This window comes from Sciurus vulgaris, assembly GCF_902686455.1.
Source record: "Sciurus vulgaris genome assembly, chromosome: 14".
Classification (NCBI taxonomy): domain Eukaryota; kingdom Metazoa; phylum Chordata; class Mammalia; order Rodentia; family Sciuridae; genus Sciurus; species Sciurus vulgaris.
The window spans coordinates 84431567-84437774 of record NC_136475.1 but is presented as its reverse complement, the minus strand read 5'-3'; positions in this window follow the sequence as shown (position 1 = coordinate 84437774).

Genomic DNA, 6208 nt, shown 5'->3' with positions numbered 1-6208 from the left:
ACTTGACCCAAGAGTCTGATGACTGGAGAGTCCTAATAGCACAGAGTCTGGTAAGGGCCCCCTGGGAGCATCACAACATGGTGGAGAAGCAGAAGGGAAGTGAGCATATGTAAAAGAGAGGCAGCAGGGTGATGAGAGGGGAAGCAAGAGAGAGGGGGAGGTTGGGCTTGCTCACTTTTATATACAAACCCATTCTCATGGAGAGAAGTTCAGTTGTGAGAGAGCTGACCCATTCTGAGACCAGCACTGTTTCCTCCAGGAGGGCCGTCCTGACCCAGGCTGCATGGATTTTGGCAGGGATGAGCCACAGTCAAACCGTAGCAGGAGGATAATTAGGTTTTGATTAGACCATCGGGGCAGAGCTTCCATGATGGGACTCATGTCCTTATAAGAAGAGACACCAGATTCCCACCCCGTCATACACACATATCCCTGTGTACCCAGGAAGGGCCATGAGACACAGTGCGTGAGATGGTGACCATCTGCCTGTCAGGAAGAAGACCCCACTAGAACCCAGACACACTGATATCCTTATCTCAGAACAGTGGGACAGTGAGAAATGATCAACTGTTTCCTCAGCCACATATTTCGTGGGGTCCTGTCATGGCAGCCATGCTGACCGAGTCACTGTATGGGGCACAGGAGACCCAGTGGTGAAGGAGGCACAGTCCCTGTCCCTCCCGAGTTGCTAACCCATTAGGGAGTGAGACTAGTAGAAAGGCAGGTGACGCAGAGAGGCGTGGATTCTAAGGGGTGCACTTCTGGAGGACAGGAGGGCACCTAAACTTGGGGCTGGGGGTGCAGGGAGGGTCTTCCAAAGCAAAGTGACATCAAACTGACGAGTCAAGATTGCAAATGAGTGGTTCAAGAATGTTGATCTGAGGACTATCTAGGGAGAGATGATAATTAAGTAAATTAAACACCCGACAAGCCTGGAGCGTTGGTCCTCTCACTAGTCCAGTGAGACCTCGTTGGGGACCCAGCCCTGTGCCATCTTGCCTTACATTTTGAACATTTTGAAAATGTTACTTGAGATTAGTGAAGATTGTTTTCTCTCTATTATGACTTTCTCTGGGTCACACCTTCTTTCACGAAGGGAAGCTTTCTAGGACGAGTAAGATTCCTCAATCCACTGTGCAAAACCACCAGATACCATGACATGAACCTTAAGACCAGAGACATTATCAAGACACAAATATGTAAGTGGGTAGAGGAAAACATTATATATATGGGGCTAGAAATTAATCTATTAGAAAATTCAGAGATCAAAGCTCTTTATGAAATACGCAAGATAGAGGTTTCTCTAAATATTACAAATTTATTATATTGCCAACAGCCAGTATAAAAACAAAATAAAGTTGCCTAAATTATCAATGGCAAAAATAAATTTCAATCACTCATGCTAGAGGAAAGACATATCTTTCTATGCTTTGTATAAAATTTTTTCTTTTATGAAAAGAGATCAGAATACATAGCCAAAATTGTAGGGAAAATTCATTATGGTAATGTCAGGCAATTAACTAATAAAAATATTATTGTTTGTATTTTACATGTGTGGTATTTGTCATCTTTTACAACTGTGAGTTTTTCTCATTTTAATTAATATTCACTTATGCCTAATTTTGTTTGCAATTTTCAGTCCTTTTTCTCAAGGAGGACCTAAAAAAATCACATAAGCTTCTTGTTCTTCCAAACCTAGGCCTGTCCTGGTTGAGCAAATGAGTTCTTTGAATTGGTAGAACTCATTTCACCTGGAACCGACCGTTTCTCCAGAAATATTAGTTCTTAACTGGTGTGTAAAACCGGCCCTTGCAGCATGCATCTCTCCTAGAGCCAGTACCCCATATAACTGTGAGCCACTGGTGCCCTCCACTTAGGAGTTGAGCCCAGAAGGAGATACTTGAGGACCTAGGAAGCCAATCTTCTTCCCAGGAAGCATTCTGCCTCCTGAGAGGAGTTAGATGGTGAAGAAGCCAAAGGCCTCATGGAGGGCTGATTTTTGTAACTTGGAGACCCAGGAGTGTCCAGTTCTACATTTTGTTGTCTGTCTTAGTCAAAATATGCTGCTATAACAAAATGTCATAAGGCTGGGTACCTTATAAAAAACAGAAGTTTATCTCTCACAGGTTTAGGAATTCCCATATCGAGATGCTAGCAAAATCGGTTCTTGGTGAGGGCTGTTTTCTGCTTGTAAATGGTGCAATGAGGTTGCCTCCTTTGAGAGGACATGACCATTGTGTCCTCCTAAAGTGGAAGAAACAGAAAGCAGAAAAGGACCTAGTAGTTCCTCTTAGAGGTGGAGCCCTCCTGGCCTCATCGCTCCTCCAGGCCCCACCTCTTGACACCAGCCCATTGTGGATTATTTCAACATGTGTTTTGGAGTGGTCAAACCATAGCATTTCCCCTCACAAGGTCTTGGATGAAGAAGCTCCAGTGACGTGGGGAACGCAACAGAAGGCCCAGGCTAATGGGAATAATATGGAAACTCAGAATGGTAGAGGTAAGGGTAAAGTCTTGTCACAACCAGGCAGAAGACCCCCTTGACCGTTACCAGACCACCTCCAGGTATTCAAGAAGAGCCGTCTGAGCAGCATCTAGTGGGACTGTAGACCATGCCTGACAGCAGCCTGTGAGCTCACAATGGAGAAAATGTCCACAGCCTCCAAGTAATGGAAATTGGAGGCTCATGGCAGCAACAGTTGAGGAAAGTGCAGTGGGAGCCATCAGCCAGACCTTGAAAGGTTCAGTCCACATGGGATTGGTTGCCTATTTACAAGGGCAAACACTCTTAGGCACCTGTCTCTTTTGTGTCCCTTATTGGTCAAATGCCTGCAATGCACTTTGGACATTGAGAAAACGAAGGCAAAGACTCCTGGATTAGGCAGAGTTCTCTAGAGAAACAGAACAAATGTCTTTTCATAATAAAGAATTGGCTCATGCCATCGAGGACGCTGACAGGTTTCAAGATCTGCAGCCATCACGCTGGAGACCCTGGAGAGCTGATGCTTCAGTTCCAGTCCAAGTCCAAAAGCCCAAACCCAAAGGGAACTGATGGTGTCATTTCCATGCAAAAGTCAGCAGCCTCGGGACTACAAAGAGCCATTTTTTAAGGTTTGAGTCTAAGGTGGGGAAAGAACACTGTCCCAGCTGCAGCAGTCACCCAGGGAGTATTCTTACTGGGCTTTCTGTTCTGTCCAGGTCTTTAATTGATTGGATGAGGTCCATCCACACTGGGAAAGACAATTCAAATGTTAATCTCATGAAGAAAAACCCACACAGACACATCCAGAATAATAATGTTTGACCAAGTGTCTGGGAACCCTGTGACCCAATCAAGTTGACACATAAAATAAACCATCCCAACCCTCACTCTTTTTGTCTTTATCTCTTGGAATGTATGGAGGAAATGAGAAAGAAAATAAGGAAAATTCTTAAAACTGGTTTTCTTTTTAGGGCCCAGGGAAGCAGGTCTTCTTACCTTACCTTCTCAAAATAAAAAACAAGCAAACATCCATTCACGTGGGTGGGTTCATCAAAGACTAGGTAGAAGCAGGGGTTTCTTCCAAGGGTGTTTTGTATCCTAAACACAAGCGATTTTTCTAGGTTTACCCTTTTTTGATTGCTTCTTATATTCACAATAAGACTTGGGGTTCTCTGAGGGCAGAAGACTCCCCCTTCCCACATACACACCATTCACTCAATGCTGGGCTTACTAATTGCTGAATGATTTGCAGGCAAAACCCTAGGTCTCAGGTAGCTTGCTCCTGAAACATTTGTTGTTCATTAAGGGAGAATTGTCACCTTTCTAGAGTCCAATTCTACAGAGGGCTCACAAAAAAGCTTAAAGATCCTAAAACATTGACTTTTCATAAGGAATAATAACTCATTCATCACTTAAATTAATCATTCTTTATTGATGTCCTGGTGTCTCCATCATAGGGATTCATACAAGAAAACATTGTCTAACTCCAGACCCAACAGCCTTAGCAGAAATTGAGATAAAGCCATGAGACATTCAAGGAAATAATTGTGGAATAAGCATTAGCTACTTTAACAAAGAAAGAAGAGTTCAATTAAAATTAATTACTACACTTCATTGTACACATCTAAATAAATCCTGATTTTAGCGATTTTACTTTTTTCCTGCCCAATAATATTTAGATCAATGAAATGTCAATTTTCAAAATTTCATGACAATCCATCTTTAAATTTTTTAATCTTAATTTTAAAGTGGATATATTTTAAAAATCCCCATTTGTACAAAGACTTTGAGATGGACTTTTTCTTCTCTTAATATGTATATATTCAAAAAATAAATACTGAATATACTTAACAGGAAGTTTTGCTTTAAATTTATCAGAAGAGAAGTTATCAGGGAAAATGGAGACCATGGTATGGAAAAGTTTCCAAGTCAAATCCTTCTGTTTGTGCTAAAACATATCAAAGACTTTGGATTCTGCATGAAGCAAGAGTTTCAGAGAAGCTGAGTAACGCTAAGATCACATATGGACACAACTTTTCAGAGCACAAAAGGAAGCTATGTGAGAATTCTCTGGGACAGAATAGTAGATACTTGGCCTCCAATGAGTGATCTTTGTTCAGTGCAGGTAAGTGCTTACTTAGAACTTGGAATGATGGACTGTACACTCAGCACTCTGACCCTCTTCTAGAAGGAAGCTCATTCTTCTACACTGTAACTCCTGGCCCGAATGAGATGCACAGGGAAGAATGAGACTCTGGCCCTCAGTGAGGAATTCTGAATCCAAACTGATCTCTAATGGCCAAGGTCAGCAACTGTCCCTCTCTTCTGCTTGGGCTCTTCCTTGACCATTCGGTCCTGACTTCTGTCATGAATTCTTGGCCTCACCATCTCTTGGATACCTTCTATCCTCCCAGATCCTGACCTTAGTGAATCTATCCTGAAGCCAACATGCATACAATGCTCTTGCTGGACCATCTGCTGATACATATTTTGATAAACCCAGCAATATCTCTTCTGCATACAATGCAATTCCCCTTATAGATGGGAATCTGGAGTATTATATTGTCAAGAAAAGTGGGATTATAGATCTTCCTTTATTTACCTGTTTGTTAACTTAATGATATAATCTCACAACAGTTTGAGATTCCCAAGTCAGAGTACTTACTGGCCAGTTTTTGATGTGACCATATCTGGGGTCACTAGAAAATGAAAAGGAGAATGGGAAAGATCCACTCTCACATGCCCCATACAGATGGTTTTCTTTCTAGCTGCTCACTTCCAGAGAGCTTTGCTAAATGAAAAATTCCAGAACATCAGGCTTTGACAGGACCCTTGAGATTTTATTAACCCTTAACTTTATAGTTTAGAATACTGAGAGCAGGAGAGATAAATTTTCTAAGCTTAGGATGCTAGAGAGTGGCTGAGCAGGTACTGGTCTGGGTGACTCCCTGCGCAGTACTCTCTCTACTCTCAGCGGGCTGCATCTTTCAAGAGTTCTTGTCTTGAGAACATCATCAAGCCAACTTTGATCACTCACATTCTTAATGAGAAAAATTCTGACTGAAACGTTACTTTGTCAAAGGACTTGGGTCTTTTGAGGTCTCACCTCTGGCAATTTGCTCAGAAGAATGCTCTGTCTTTCAGCAAATGAGGAAATGGTGACTGATGTCCAAGTTAGGGATGAAGCACTTGGGGAGATAGCTTATGTAAAACCACAGTAGGCAGAAATCTCTAGCTTATTTTAACCTCTTACCCTTTTAAATAACTACATTTGTGTTTCTGATACATGAAATGGTTAACTCTGTTGCAGGAGAACTAGAGACAGTACCTAATCCCAGCTTGATGCAATTACTTTAACATGAATTTAAAATAAAATTAAAGTTAACAGTTTAAACTGATGTTTGAGGGTTTTAAAAAGATTTAGTTTCCTTTGGAACCACTGTGTTATTTGATCCAGTACAATCTTTTTGAGCTCCATGCATAACATCTTTACCCAAGTACCATTACTACTAGATTAGGCCCATAGGTTGAGTTACAAATGTCTAAAAATCTTAAAATTATTAAGCTCAGATTAGAGTGTTCAAAGACTATGGTGTTATTTTAGTCTCCTGCCATATCCTCCATTTACTATAAACTTGTTATACTGGCATTCAAATAAAATGTCATAAAGCAAGTATGTAAGGAGGTGTTTGGGGTTTGTTTCAGGCTTTCGTGAGCCAAGTTTGC